Raw genomic sequence first — 17,226 nt, forward strand, 5'->3', positions numbered from 1 at the left:
GTGAAGGCCATTCCAAATGAGATTTGTCAGAGGATGCAGGTGGCTGTGTTAGGACGACCAATGAAGAAGATGGAGCAGAGGAAGCACAGGAGCAGGGAGATGAGCAGGACATAGCTGAGAGCCCTGTTGTTGGCCTTGACTATGAGAGTGTCTCGGTTTTTCCCAAAGACCCCAAGAACAATAGCTGTGAGCAATAAGAAGCAAAGAGCTGTGCGGACCAGAGTCATCCTGAGAGGGTCTTCATCAGCTAAGAAGGTCACAGCTTTTTGGAGGCAGCAAGTTCTCTCCCTGTTGCTTACTGACGATCTGGACACTTCACACACTGGTCTGTATCTGGTGAGAAATGCAACGGGTCATCAGCCCAATTTCAGTAATTTTCCCTTACTCACAGGATCCAAGTAAATAGCAGTGGGCAATTTTAACTAAATCTGTCCAGCTGGCCTTAACTCTATTTTTCAGTCTGCTTAGTTTTCTTCCCACAAATGTTTTCTCACACGTCTGCCATTCATTTAGAATTTTAGACTTTCAGTTGAATAACAGTTGCATTTATCATTCACTGTTAAGTTGTCATATGTTCCTTTTAAAAAATATATTTATTGGCATATAGCATACAAGGGCATAAATCATATATGTACTGATTAATGAATTATAAGAAATTGACACATGTGTAACAACACACGGCCCAAGGCAGAGCACATAACCAGCCCCTCGCGAATCCATTTCCAAACCCTTTAAATCATTGCCTCTGGCACTTCTCCATAGAAACTACTTTCCTGATACCTAATCCTGGAAATTCATTCTGCTTTGGGTCCTTTTACACAATATTATGGTTGTGAGATTCATTCATGTCACAGGATATAGCTAGAGTTCATTCATTTTTTATTCACTTTTTAATATATATATATATTTTATATTTTCTTTTTACAAACACACCATGTCCAGCAAGCATACATTTCCCCTTGTGTCTGTACCATATTTTGTTTATCCATTCATTTGTCCATGTGTACTTGGGTTCCTTCCACCTGTTGGCTTTTGGGATAATGCTGCTATAAACATTGTGCATAATCATCTGTCTGAGAACCTCTTTTCACTCTTTTTGTGCATATGCCTAGAAATGGAACAGCCAGGTCATATGATAATTCTATATTTAATGCTTTAAGGAACTACCATGCTACTTTTCACCGTGGGTGCACTATTTTAAATTCTCACCAACAACACACTAGTGTTCCAATTCTTCTACATCTTCTCACTTGGTATTTTATATTTTTTAAATATAGTTATCTTTGTGGGTGTGAAATGGAACAATCCATTCACTTATATTGCTGGACAGGCTTCAATTACGTTAACACATCATATTTTATTTATCCATTTTACTGGTGATGGACGTTTGAATTGTTTATGAGTTTGGGTCATTACAAATAATGCTGCTATGAGCATGTTTGTACATATGGCACAAATACGATGTTATATTTCTGGGTCACATAATAGGCAAATATTTGCCTTTGCAGGTAATACCATACAGTTTTCCAAATGAATACATCAATTTACACTCCAACAAGCAATATAAGAGTTACAGTTAGGGTGGACTGGAGACTGGGTTCATTTCCCAGTGCCTGCCCATGTAAAAAAAAAACCAAGAGTTACAATTGTTCCACATTCTCTCCTGCACTTGCCACAGTAACTCCAGTTAATTTTAGCTGTTATTAGGGACATTTTCAGTGTTTTACTAAGATTTTTATTGGATTTCCCTTGTAAGTAATTAATCTGAGTGCTGACTCACATTGCACATTTAGACACTTTTTGTATGAAGACCTTGTTCCCAGTTATGCCTTTTTTCTAATGGGATTTCTGCCTTCATTGTTGCTTTGAAGGAGCTCCCTATATATCATAGATTTGATTTCTTATTGGGTAGATCTATTTTAAATATTTTATCCCACTTGCTGGCTTGACCTTTTACTGATGAACTAAAACTAGAAATTTTAATGTAGTTACATTTATTAAATATCTTTTAATGTTGGTGTTATATCTGTCTTGTTTCAGAAATGTTTACTTCCCAAGTTGGAAATATTCTTCTCTGTGGGGTTCCTTTAAACTCTTTTGTATTTTACATTTATAATTGCAATATGCCTGATTTCAGTGAACCCAAATTGGACCATTTTGTTTCTGGATTTCCCATTTCTATCTTTTTATTTTTTATCATTATGTTGAAACCACATTACTGTGTCTCTAAAAAACTTGAAACAAGTAGAATAGACAAGACTTCACTAATTATCAAGAAATTTGTCTTAGGGGCCGCGGTGGCTCAGCGGGCAAAGTGCTTGCCTGCTATGCCGGAGGACCTCGGTTCGATTCCCGGCCCCAGCCCATGTAACAATAAACGGAGAAACAGAATACAAGAAAATGTTTAAAAATGTTTCCCTTTCTTCCTTCCTTCCTTCCTTCTCTCTGTCTTTCCTTTAAAAAAAAAAAAAAAAAAAAAAAAAAAAAAAAAAAGAAATTTGTCTTAGCTATGGTTTTCTTTTTTTCATTTTATAATAAGTTGTAATGCCACAAAAGAGACTGTGATAGCAGTTGCATTGATTCAATAGGTTCATTTGGAGTGTATTGAAGTCTTTACACTACCGGACCTTTTCTTCAATGGACACGGGATACCCCTCAGTTTAGTTCAAGCTTCTTAAAGTATTTCTCAATGTCCTTCTATAAGTTTTTTCAAACTTTCCTTACTTTTATTTATAAGCATTTAATATTATTAAGTTGTCTCATTTGTTTACTGCACTTTGGTGTGTAACAAGAATTATTTGGGCTAAATGAATTGGATTCGAAACCTGTTTGCTCATTTTAAGCCACTGAACGGGAATTTCAGTGGTTGGTCAAAGAATCTCTCTTTTCTGATGGCTTCAGTAATTCAGTAACTGATTCTAATGTAGAACTTATTTGGTAAACAAGAATGACAATTTTACAATGATATGTTTTCTCTGCTTTTCAGGCAGAAAGTTTGAAATTTATATGTTAACAGTCATGTGTGTGTGTGTATGTGAATTACATGAATATATGAGAAATCGAGTTTACAAATAATTCATTTTTGATTTTTTGGGTACAGTACAAGAAGGTAAATTGAATTCTGTCATTATGGTTTTAGTCCACTTTGCCTAATATTTCTAAAAACTTTATTTTGTAAGTGATATGTATTACAGATCATGTGCTTTTATTTCATTTACTTATTTACTTATTTTAATGTAATAATATGTATATCAAATGCGATTTGCTATTTAACCACTTTTAAGTGTATAATTCCATGCTGTTAATTGCTTTTACAATGTGGTGCTAATGCTTTTTAGATCCTACTTTTTTTCTCCTTTAACATTTATTTTGCCTTAAGTGAATGTGAAAATATTAATTGTCTCATATTAAATGTAACTTTATTTTTTAATATTTTTATGGCATTTCATGGATAATCCCTGGTATTTTGGTACCTATGTTTAGTGTTGATTTCATATGTTGTCTGTGCATAGGTTAGCACTGAATATTGAAAAAATCATTTAAATAATTAAAATGATATATGTGGATACACCTCTGTGTTCTTTATTAGCTGCTGTAATTCACTTCCTTTATTTGTTCCTAGGTCTGCTAGTTGTACAATTGTTCTAGTTAAAATGTTCTCTACTAGCTTGGCAATATGCAACTTATTTGCATTCTATATTAGAGTATTTTTCAGTTAAAAAAAAACAAGAAGAACACAGAATCTGAAGCCTTGCCTCATTGACTTAGATGAAAATTTTACTAAATCTTTACTTCTTAATCCTCTCTTCAAATCCAGGCAATCTAGGCATAATCTGAGCTGTCAATCCAGACGATTTTGTCTGTTCTCTGATTTAACTATCTTGTATTTTACATTTTCTAAAACCACTTTTTCTGCATTTACTTTTATTTCTTCGATATTATGGCTTTTTTTCCAAAACCAGTGATTCTCAAACACTATCATGCATTGCAATCACCTGAAATGTTTGTTAAAACACAGTTGGATGGGGCAGGCCACATTGTCTCAGCAGGCAGAGTTCTTGCCTGCCATACCAGAAACCCAGGTTTGATTCCTGGTGCCTGCCCATTCAAAACAAAAAAGAACACAGTTGGATGACTAAACACCACCCACCCCCAAGACCCTCTGATTCAGCAGATAAGGAGTGGGGCCTGAAGATTTTTTATCTCACATTGTGATTAGAAGCTCTCCCTGCCTAATCCAACTTTCACGTCCTTAATTTTTCAAAGTACTTATATACCAGTAAATTTCTCATACTCCTAACTACATTTTAGCATCTACTCAATGGAGAACCCAAGTAACATGTAAGCTTTATTCTTTATTACTCCAATAGCGATGCTTTATTTTCGCGTACAAGACACATCTGCAGTAAAGAAAATGCAGCTGCCTCTCTGTGTTCTTCAGATAATTCAATTTATTTTCATAAAGACAGCATCATGCTTTTTACCTGTGAAATGCATTTATAAGACTACATTGGAAAAAAAGAAAAACTTGAAAGCCAGAGTATGCAGTAGAATGTATAGATATCCTAAGCAGGTACAAACTAAAATGAATCAGGGGTAAGTATTTTCATATTACAGGAAAATGGATCAGGATATAAGGCATATTAGGCATCAAGTGGTCAATCAATAATGATAAAAGGCCCAACTCATCACAAAAGTACAATAATTGCCATATATTGTATGAGGATATTATAGACTCAAATAAATAAAACAAAAAAGAGAAACAAGAAGATGTAAAATCAACCATCATAGTGAGAAATCTCAATATTTCTCAAACAAATAATATATATGTATATGCATATATATAATATAAAGTATATGGTGAAACAAGTTTAAGAAGTTTGATTTATTGGATATATTTGGAACCCCTTGTCCAGCTATAGAAGAGTACCCATTCTCCTAGAGGGTACAGGGAACAGGAACAGTTAGTAAAATGTTAATTAAATCTAAACAAAAGCAAATTCAAAATAAATATATGGGACTATTTTATTCTTGTGGAATTGCAGATCTCAGGTAATAAAAGGGAAGGGAATTTTCTTAGGCCTGGAGGATGATTTCTTAAGAAAGAAAATGGAACTGTGCACAGGTCTACAGGAAAGGTGAAAGAAATAAGGATCATTTGGAGGAGATACTACTAAAGATGTTGATTTTTCACGTTAATGTGATTGTTATAGTTTTAAACTGAGAAATAGATAATAGACTTTTTAGACTTTATGGTGCTTTTCCAGTTAGATTCTTAACGTATTCCCCATCCTCTTTAGTTATAGGTAAGGATCAGCTCCCTTTCCAAGTTTTTGCTTCTACTAAATATTCCTTCCTTCTATGATTCAACATTCACTGGGGCTCTGTGGTTCCCCTCGGGTTGTTGACTGTTTGTTTTTTTTTTACTTTTGCATGGGCAGGCACTGGAAAAGTTTATTGATTTTTCATGATCGAATGTCCAAAAGTTTGATGGGGTAAAGGCTTAGGCTATATGATTGCCAGTCTTCTGGTGGGACCTCCAGATGTTATGCCTCTGCCAACCCCATCTGATTTTGCTCATGATGTGGAGCTGAACCATTGAGGAGATACACCCTTCAGTTGGAATTACTCTGTCTTCAACCTCATGTTCATATTAGCAGCATACTACAAAACAGTTAATAATGTGTTAAAATAATAAGCACTGTGGTTTCTGAATCAAAGAATAAATTGCAAATACCATCAGAAAGTCAGTCTGTTTTTCCATTCATCACACTTTCCTTTGTACATAGCATCTTCTTCCCCTATGTATGTAGCGTTCATTCAAGACCTTCTAGAGCCAATATTATATTACTTGCATTAGCTAAAATTCTAAGATCTCAAAAGAGCCAACTGCTGCCACATAGAGCCTTGGTCAACTGTGATTTCCTTCTCAGTTCGGTCATTATGCTGGATTTGAAGATAACTGTGATTTGGTACTTTTGCCTAAATATCTTTGTGCCCTCAGTGCAGGTTTCAGATGAAAAATTACCAGTTTGTCCTGGCTTTGGTTTTTGTCATTGAAGAGATCAACAGGAATCCCTATCTTTTACCCAATATTTCTCTGGGATATGATCTCTATAACGCCATACACAGTGAACAGAGGACATTGGAGAGTACCATCCTTTGGCAATCAGGGCTGGACAAAGGCATGCCTAATTACACCTGTAGGACAGAGAGAAACTCTGTAGCAGCCCTTACAGGGACAACATGGGCAGTGTCTGCTCAGATTGGGACACTTCTCGAACTGTACAAAGTACCACAGGTGAGCCTGGGTGGAGGGTAGGGGAAATTAAATCATGTTTCCTTTAGTGCCATTTTCAGTTCCTTTCAGAAAAAAGGGGGGGAATGAAGTACTTGTACCTATGCATCTCTCAGTGTACAACCAGTATACAGACCCTTGGCAGGATGTGCCCATGTCTTTTATTTGGAATAAAAAGAAAGGTGAGCGGGGAGAGGAAAATATTTTCTTCAATCTCAGAATCATCAGTTGTGTTTTAGAAAGCTCTCATGGATCAGGGTAGGATGAGAACACAGCATATGCAAATCTTCCCTTCTATCGCTTCCCATCATTGCCTAATATTAACAATGACTGAGGTTATGTTTCTCACCAATCCTCTCCCTTACACAATTCACTTTCTGTTTCCCCTTTAGCTTTCCTATGGTGTTTTTGATCCAGAACTGAGTGATGGTGGCCAGTTTTCATCTCTCTATCAGATGGCCCCCAAGGACACATCTCTGGCCCTTGGAATGGTCTCATTGATGCTGCATTTTGGCTGGACCTGGGTGGGACTGGCCATCTCAGAAGACAAGAGAGGTGTTCATTTCCTCTGGGACTTGAGAGGAGAGATGGACAGGAAGGGAGTCTGTGTAGCCTTTGTGGAAATGATCCCCGTCACTGAGAGATTATATTTCTCAAAGTACTGGCACTATCATTTGTGAATCAAGGAATCTTCTGTGAATGTGGTTGTTGTTTATGGGGACTCTGACTCACTGCTAGGTTTTAGCTTTCACAGATTGGAATGTTTAGTGATCTGGAAAGTCTGGGTCACAACCTCACAGTGTGATTTTTACTCCAATGAGAGAGAGTTTCTCCTTGACTCGTTCCATGGAACGCTCATTTTTTCACATCATCATGGTGAGATACCTGGTTTCAAGACTTTTATTCAGACAGTTAACCCTTCCAAATACCCAGAAGACTTTTACCTCACTAAATTGTGGACCATCTGCTTTGACTGCTTTGTTTCTAAATCTGACTGTAAAACACTGGAGAAATGTCCACTCAATGCCTCCTTGGAGTCCTTGCCTTTTTGGCAATTCGAGAAGGTCATAAAAGAAGGAAGTTATCATGTGTACAATACAGTGTATGCCGTGGCTCAGACCCCTCATGAAATGCTTCTTCAATGAGCGGAAAGACAGTCAGTAGGAAATGGAGATCAACTGGTGACTGAAACCTGGCAGGTAATGTCTCTTCCATTTCATACCACATATATTTTAAGATGTGTCGTAAACATACCTTTTGGCATTCCATGTATGTTTGTGTCAGGTAGTTAGGAATCACTCTCCAAAATCACAGAAGTTTATGCACTTTGTTCAACATCTAGTAGGTAAATCTAGACCTACATAGAAATGTCATAAAAAATAAGGTGTCAAGTGGCAGGAACGGAATGAGTTATGAATTAAGGGCAATGCTTTGTGTTAAGGACCTCAAAATCACACCCAATGAATGTTTTTAATAGGAAATATCCAGACATCTTCCATGAAATTTTTTGGGACAACATGAAGAGAACTTGTTCTTTAACTGACTATATAAGCAGGGTACTGTAGTATATACCATAAATAAATTGTCTCATTTAATTCTTCCCACTGCAACTGCTGCAGTTATTGATAAGTTTGCTTTGCAAGATGATGCTATTGGAGAATTCAGATAGCAAAAGAATCATTAGTTTGGATTCTTCCACTAAGATTTTCCTGCATCCCTCAACCACCAATTGATTTGATCCCCTTGTCTTTGCAGTTTTCTATTGAAACTGACTGCTATTTTATAAACATCATTATATTTTAGTCCTCCATATGCTTCCATTTGTTTTCCTTCATTGGATGCTAATAATCAAATTGCATCATGAAGCAGAGATTTACAGAGAATCAGGGGTGTTCCTGAGTTTGGGTTTTCTGTCCTCAATATTGGGGCACACTTCCTCACATAATGATGCCTCTCTTTTAGCTGCACCCATTTCTGAGGAACATCCAATTTAACAATCCTGCTTGTGACCCAGTGAATTTGGATGATGCAAGAAAATTGGATGCCGGTTATGACATTCTCAACTTCTGGAATTTTCCAGAAGGTTTTGGACTTAAAGTCAAAGTAGGACAATTTGCCTCAGATGTGTCATGTAATCAACAATTGTCTATATCTGAAGGTTTGATAGCATGGGCCACAGGATTTTCAGATGTGAGGGGGACCCAGGCCATGCTTTTTTTATATTACACATAAATTATCAAAATCTTTTCTTTGGGGGTTTTCTACATCCTTACTGTTCACTAAATGAGCAAATCTAGGCATTTAACAGCTCATCTTTCAACTGGAAGATTTTTTTTTACCCACTATCCAAGGGATGGAAAAAAATACATTTATTCAAATACATATTTCTAAATTATTATATATTTCAAACCACACCATACAGATGACATCCATCAATTAATTTGATTTATTTAAAATTTAAATTTGTTAATGGTCCAATATCCCAAATAGCCTAATTATTAGATGGTTAAAGTCACAGATGTTAACAACACATGTCTGATTTTCTTCAGACTCCTCTGTCTGCATGCAGTGACAGGTGTCTTCTTGGATTCCTGAAAACTGCTCAGGAAAGAAAGCCTGCCTGTTGTTTTCTTTGTACCCCCTGCCCAGAGAATGAGATTTCCAATGAGACAGGTAATTGTGTGCCCACAGTGAAACTCCCCACTTCTCCTTTATGTCTCCAAATGATACAATGAATTGGAAGGGATATGGAGGACATATGCAGAGTCAAAATTCTTACTTCCTTCATTTACTAATTTAATTTTTATAAGCAATAATATTTTCCATTGAAATGACACTCTCTGCCCTGAATTAGCTTGAGTCATTGCAGGCAAAATCTTTTTTAGGAAACACTTTTTTTAAACACACCACAGTAACCTGTTTCATCCATATCTTGGAATTTAATACACGGTAGTATAATTACCTGCTTCCTCTCTTATTTGAACATCTATTTAGATTACGTTGAAGGCATGGATTTAAACCATCCTCAGTTTTCCTGTGCCTCACACTGTGGACACAGAACAGATGTTCAGAAAAGTTGTGATTAATTTAAGTAAAAAGGTATTTCTATGTTGTTCAACATGATGATGATAAAGCAGATGCTCAGTGAGTAAGTTTCAATTTCTGCTCTGCTCTAGTTTAGAGCCCAGTAGGGGAGAGAAAGCAGAGACAGTTTGCATTCATCCTTAAAGGCTGCAATAAAGGTGCATACAGGGACTATGGAACAGTATCTATTAGAAGGAGGGGATCATGGAGTTCTCCACAGAGGCAGTAGAATTAGTATTAGAATTAGTAGTAGATGAGATGATTGAAGGATGGAATAAATTCTTGGCAGAATTATGAGGCTCAGGGAATTGGAAAACAAAGGTTCAAGTGACAGGAGCACAGAGAAGATTGGGGATGGAGATTAGCACATGATGTAGAAAAGGAACAGAAAACCAATATTTGTGATTGTCCTGTACTATAGTTAACATCTTGAAATTACTTATATTCATGATATTAAATGCTGGATTCACCTCTTTAGTGCTGATTTTCTAATTTTCTTTCTGTGAGTTATATGTAGTTTAATTTCACAAAATACATGCTGTTATTTTTGTTCTTTGAAACAAGTTGATAATGATAATATAATCTGGTGTTTAGTCAATTTGAGAAAATGATTTATGTACACACTGGGTATAAGGCAAGTTTGAGTATATGTTTCGTGTACTCATATGAAGAATACTGCCTCCAACGTGTTTGAAAATTAAGAAATAAACGTTTAAACAATACATATTTAAAAGTACAGAATACAAGTGGAGTTATGAAATGTTTTGAAATTGAAAATATTACATATCAACACTTATGGGATGGAGTTATAGCTTCTTTAGAGAAAAATGTATAGTTTTACATAATAATTTTTTATTATTTAGTATGTACATTTATATGTAAGCTCCAAGCATTCATCACAAAATTAAAAAAAAAAACGGCAAACTGAACATAAAGAAATTAGAAGACAGAAAGTTATAAATGAAGAAGAAAACTTTAAAAAAGCAAATAAGGAGAGGATAACACAGTCAAAGCCAATTCTAGGAGAAGACAAAGTGGGAAACTCCTAGAATGTATTATGAAAAATTACATGATAAATCACAGCAGGAGTCAAAAGTGGGTCATCTGTATTGACATTTTTTAGCATCATAAAAAGATAGTAAAAATAACTTCATGCTAATGCATTTGAAAATATGAATGAAATTCACAAAATCCCAGAAAAGTAAAAGTTAGCAAACTGTCCCAAGAATAATTTTTAAAAATCTGAAAAGTTTAATATCTACCAAGGATACTGAATCCCTAGTTTAAAATATTCTCATAAAGTTTTATTGCAACCAATGGCTTCATTGGGGAATTCTGCTAAAGTTTCAAGGAAAAAATAATACTCATTTACTCTTCCAGATAATAGGAAAACCTCGCAATTTGTTGTATGAGAAGAGCATAACATTGGTACCAAAATATGGCAAGATCATTGCAAGAAAGGGAATTTACAGGACACTTTCTTTTTTGAATGTAAACTCACATATCTTTAAAACTCCACATTTCCAATCCATCTCTTTATAAAGAGGCTATATCATGACACAGTTTGGCTATGCAAAGTAATTCCATACATGAGCCTTCTGAAAAGGAGAAATAATCATCTCAATAAATGTAGGAAAACATTTAATACAATTCAACACCCATTCATGATCTTAGAACAAAGAACAACAAAAACAACTCTTATCAAATCAAATCAGGAATAGAAGGAAACCATCATAATCCCATAAGGAATACTTCCTGAAAACTAGAGCAAGCATTCAAGTTCATGGTGCAATAGTGAAAGCATTTCAGGACAGAGAGATCAAGAATAAGACTAAAGTGCTGAACATTCCACTTCCACTAGACATTACCCTGGGGGTCTTGACCAGCAGAATAAGAAAAGAAGTGAAAGGAATCATCACGAGAAATGATAAAATATAACTGATTTGGTTTGCAGGTGATATTATGTTTTAAGTATAAAATATGAAGATTTTTATAAACTGATTTCAGTGGTCTGAGTTCAAGGAAATTAGACACACATAAATTTATATAGGCCAGTCATAAGGCATTCTAAAATGAAATTTTAAAAAGATGACTTTTACAGTATCTTGAAAACATAAAATGCACATGAATAAAATTAAAGAAACTTTGGAAAGACCCTGCTCATAAAGTATAGAAACATTAATAAAATTTTTAAGAAGACTGAAAGTAATGGGAAGATAATCCATGCCCAGTGATGAAAAGATGCAACATTTCAAGATACCGGTGCTCTCTAAATTGATCTACTGATTCAATGCAATTAGTATCACAATCACAACTGTTTTTGGAATTGGAATTTATAAAATTCTTAAGAATATGAAGAACACAAAAGCATAGCTAAAGCAAACTTGAAGATAAAGAATGAAATAGGAACACTTCTCCTGTTTCAAGATTTTTAAAGTCACAGTAATGTGGTTTAGCATAAGAATACAAAATAAGTGAAAGGAACAAAGTGAAAAATCCAGAAATGCATTGGTCATATATGGGCTGAACAATGGGAGAATTGTTATAGATCTATATGTGAAAAGTTTAAAAATGTAAATGAAGTCAAAGGAGAAAAATTCTTTCAACTTAGGAAGGCAAAACTTTCTTAAACAAGACAGTTATTCTTTCAATTTAGGAAGGCAAAACTTTCTTAAACCAGACAGTTATAGCCTCACCCTTAGAGCCAAATTTAAGTAAATGCAAGTATATGAAACTGCAATTTCCTGATCATTAGTGAAATGACAAGCAGCTACTGCAATAACATACTAAAAATAGATAGGGCCAGACACAGCAAGAAAACTCACCACCCTCCCTCTCTCTACTTGGGACATAACTCCCAGGGGCATGGACCTTCCTGGCAATGTGGGACAGAAATCTTAGAATGAACTGAAACTCAACATCAAGGGATTGAGAAAAGCTTATCAACCAAAAAGGGGAAGAACAAAATGAGACAAAATAAAGTGTCAATGGCTGAGAGATTCCAAACAGAGTCGAGAGGTTATCCTGGAGGTTATTATTATGCATTGAATAGATATCACCTGCTCAGTTAAGGTGTAATGGAGTGGCTGGGGTGAACTGCCTGAAAATGTGGAGCTGTGCTCTGGTGGCCATGTTTCTTGAGGATAATTATATGATGATATGGCTGTCACTGTATGACTGTGTGGTTGTGAGAACCTTGTGTCTGATTCTCCTTTCGTCGACCTTATCAATGGACAAGTAAACATATGGATTAAAAATAAATAAATAATAGGGGAAACAAATGTCAAAATAAATTTCATAGATTGAAATGTTGGTGATCAGTGAAGGGTAGGGCTAAGGGGTATGGTATGTATGAATTTTTTTCTGTTTTCTTTTTGTTGCTTTTTCTGAATTCATGCAGATGTTGTAAGAAATGACTGTATGATGAATGTACAACTATGTGATGATAGTGTGAGTCATTTATTATATAATAAGAATGGAATGATCATATAATAAGAATGTGTTTGTATGTGGTTATGTATCATAAATAGTAAATAAACAAAATTTAAAAAATAGATAGGGTCAAACAAACACACACACACACAAAGAAATGTAAAGAAAAAATAGATGGGGCCAATAAGAAATCATATGTGGAATATGTAGAGAAGCCCCACAAAACAAGATATGAAGAAACTCCTTTAGATAAAAGGGCATGCCTTGTGAACAGGCTCTTTAACAAAAGCATCTCTAAATGTGCAATGCAAATTTGAGATACTGCTCAAATTAATTAGACTCAAGGAAATTGCAAAAAAAAATCTTAGTGAAATACCTTAAAATATCCCCCACAATAGCTACAACTAAACAGATATTGTCTCAAGTGTCAAGAGAGAATTTGGAACAACTAGAAATCCAATACATTTTGTTGGAATAAAAACTGATGTAACCATTTGCAAAATGTATGGTATTGCATGCAAAGGTGGGTACTTGTATATTTTATGACTGAGGAATACAGTATCATATTCATATCAGACATATAAAGATGTACATGGCAGCATTATTAGTAATAACCAAACCCCATAAACAATCCAAACATTCATCAGTAGCAAAATGGGTCAATAAAATGTGATGTGTTAATATAACTGAATTCTATCCAGGAGTATAAGTGTATGGATTATACCACTTCACAAGCACAAAGATCACCACATTTTCAAAATGTAAACTGACAGGTGTTGGAAAGGACACAGAGAAATTGAAATTCTAATGCACCATTGGTAGGAATGTAAAGTTGTGTAACCACTGTGGAAACCAGTATGGCAGTTGCTTAAAAAATTAAATGTAGAACTACCATATGACCTGGCAATTCCACTTCTAGGCATATACCAAAACACAATGAAAATAGGTTCTCAAATAGGTAATCATGCACGATGATTATTGCAGTATTAGTCCCAGTAGCCAACAGGTGGAAAATGCCCATGTCCATCAACAATGATTGGATAAACAAAATATGGTGCATATACACAATGAAATATTATTTGATCACAAATAAAATGAATTTCTGAGATATGCTGCTACATGGAAGAACTTTGTAAACATTATACTCATTAAAATAATTAAGATGCAAAAGAACAGATATTTATTTTATAGAGCCATTTATAAGAGACGTCTAGAAAAAACAAACCCAAGAGACATAAAAGTAGATATTACTAAGAAGTTGGGCATAGACGAAATGGGAAATGTGTGTTTGCTGGATATGATATGTTTGCAAAAGGAAAGTAACAAAAAACATGTATTTAAAAAGTGATTGAACTGTATGGGTGGTTCAATGATTAGAATGCCTGCCTTCCATATGGAAGACTTGAGTTCGATTCCCAGATCATGCACCCCCCCAAAAAGTGATTGAACTATAGTTATATACAGTGGTATTGATGATTCTAAGAAACATATTATTTTGTAAAAGTACATGAGCAGAATTTATCATTTTAATTTATAGGGTCAGAAATAAAGGAGGTATTTTCTTTGGAGATGTGCCAGGGAAAATGGTAAGGGATAAAGGGTAAGGAAAGGGGCTTCTAAGGGGCTGAATATGTTTTATTCCTTGGGCTGGTGTGGTGTTACAGGTGTTCACATCCTCAAAATTCATTAATCAAATACACTTATGACTTGTGCCTTTTTTATGAGTAAATAGTATATGCCAATATGTATTTAAAAGGGAAAGAAATAAAGCTCAACAGTGAAGGATAAATGCAACTGTTATGAAATTGAAAGTCTAAAGGAAGACCAGAGGTTTAAGAGAATATTTAGGTGATGAAAACCAAACTTGGTGAAACACGAAAATCCATAAGAGCTGGACAGAATTTGGCAAAAATTGTCCAGTGTGATTCGTTTGGGGTCCTGTGAATAAGAGAAAATTATTGGGCTGATGACACTTTGCATTTCTCGCCAGATACAGACCAGTGTGTGGTGTCCAGATCATCAGTATGCAAACAGGGAGAGAACTAGCTGCCTCCAAAAAGCTCTGACCTTCCTGGCTTATGAAGACTCTCTGGGGATGACCCTGGTCTGCACAGCTCTTTGCTCCTCTTTGCTCACAGCTATTGTTCTTGGGGTCTTTTTGAAGCACCGAGACACTCCCATAGTCAAGGCCAACAACAGGGCTCTCAGCTATGTCCTGCTCATCTCCCTGCTCCTGTGCTTCCTCTGCTCCATCCTCTTCATCGGTCATCCGAACACAGCCACCAGCATCCTCTGACAAATCTCATTTGGAATGGCGTTCACCGTGGCCATGTCCACTGTCTTGGCCCAAACCATCACCATGGTTCTGGCATTCAAGGTCACTGTAACAAGGAGAAGGATGAGGCAGTGGTTGGTGTCAGGGGCACCTAACTCGGTTATTCCCATCTGCTCCCTGATCCAGATGATTCTGTGTGGAATCTGTCTGGGAACTTCTCCCCCATTCTTGACATAGATGCACACTCTGAGCCTGGGTATACATCATCAAGTGCAACAAGGGCTCAGTCACTGCCTTCTACTGTGTCCTGTGATATCTGGAATGTTTGGTCCTGGGGAACTTCACCGTAACTTTCATGACCAGGAACCTGCCAAACACTTTCAATGAAGCCAAGTTCTTGACCTTCAGCATGCTGATGTTCTGAATCTTTGGGTCACTTTCCTCCCCATCTACCACAGCACCAAGGGAAAGGTCATGGTGGCCATGGAGATCTTATCCATCTTGGCCTCCAGTGCTGGATTGCTGGGCTGTATCTTTGCCCCAAAATGCTATATTATTTTGTTAAGGACAGAGAGGAACACTCAGCATGCATTATGATGTAAAGCATATTCTGGGGGCAGTAAGCCTTCTTAAGTTTTAATTCATGTTTCCTACAATGAATAGAAACCACAGATTTCCATTGTCATATTTTAAATATAACCTCTGTTTCTAAATATACCTACATATACCTCTTTGGATAGGTCCCTTAATATTTATTATTTCATTACTTTTTTCTCTCTTCAACAATAGAAGCCTGTTTTAATATGCTGAACTTAATGGTATGTTTTGTTTGATAGCTGACAAACTATTTCCATCCTCATTATTGCACCATTTTACACCTTAAGAGAGAGTAAAACCGCATGATATCTGTGCCATTGAAATGTGTACCTGACAGAAATGTTATTTAGTGAAGATCGTCTAGAAGAAGAATACTTTGCCCTGTCCTCTCTAGGTTCTCTGAAGTCCACCTCTGACCATATTCCAACAACAGGAAGCTTTGTGCATGGACCGTTAGCTTTACTTTTCTCAGAAGAACCTTCTGAAATATAGTTTATTTAATGCCATGCCCTGGTTTCAGGAAATAGTGATGAATAAACATTTCTTTTTATTAATTATAGAACTGTTATAAAAAGCTCTGTTCATTTTGCCACTCAGGGTCTTACTTAAAAGGAAGGTTCCACTCTAAGAAATTTATTTGAGTTGATTTCTAAGAATGTCTGCCATTTTTCTAAGAAAATAATATCTTTCTTGATAATGAGAATTGTGTGGTTGATGCTCAGTCACAGCAACTAGAATAACGTTTATGATCAAAATATTTGTGTTATGCTCCATTGTTTGGTACTGATTTTCTCTTTCTGTTTATTAGCCATGTACAGTTATTCCTTCCACATCACAACTTTCCCCATTGCCGTTTCCATATGTTGTGGTTGAGCATAAGACATTAACTGGGAATTTGGGGGGAGTTTGTGGAAGCCACAAAATAGCTGCTGCAGTTGGTGCCATTATTACGTCAGTGAGCTTGCCTTAACGCATACAAGGAAAAAGAAAAGGAAATCTGTGAAGTCACTGTGTCAGCTACAGCAGAATCTGAAAAGCATTTGCATAAACCACTGTGATCTGTATACCTCTCACATAGAAATTGCAACATTTTGGGGTGCAGGATTTTTATAATAAAGTCATCCTGGTTACACTTTGGCATCAAACAAGAAAAGGTTCAGTCCTTACGTAATTTATTAGGGAAAAAATGAAGGTGAAAGGCATTTATAGATTTTCAGTCCAGCAAAAGGCTAGTGTGAAATTTAAAAAAAGTTTATGCAATGTAAAAGTAACAGGAGAGGGAGCCTTTCTGATGAAGAGGCAGGTAAGGAGTTTCCTGAAACGCTGAAGAAAACTGGTGTGAAAGGAGGGTCAAAAGATTTCTACACAAATTTTCCAGATCGTGGTGAGGTAGTGATGGATGCCCAAAGCCCCCTGCAATGTGGAAGGGATAATTGTATTATGCTGTTTTGTTGTAAATACATAAATAATGATATACTATATTGTCAATAAAGCCAAATTTTCTTTTAGTGATTCAATTCTCCCCAGTGGAAATACTTGA

The 17,226-nt window shown here is 35.9% G+C and overlaps 1 pseudogene; it reads left to right on the forward strand.

Moving 5' to 3' along the window:
• Positions 1–141: 141 nt before the first annotated feature.
• On the forward strand, positions 142–15,686 carry LOC143649210 (vomeronasal type-2 receptor 116-like; annotated as a pseudogene).
• Positions 15,687–17,226: the final 1,540 nt, after the last annotated feature.

Source organism: Tamandua tetradactyla, chromosome 11 (assembly GCF_023851605.1).
Source record: "Tamandua tetradactyla isolate mTamTet1 chromosome 11, mTamTet1.pri, whole genome shotgun sequence".
NCBI lineage: Eukaryota > Metazoa > Chordata > Mammalia > Pilosa > Myrmecophagidae > Tamandua > Tamandua tetradactyla.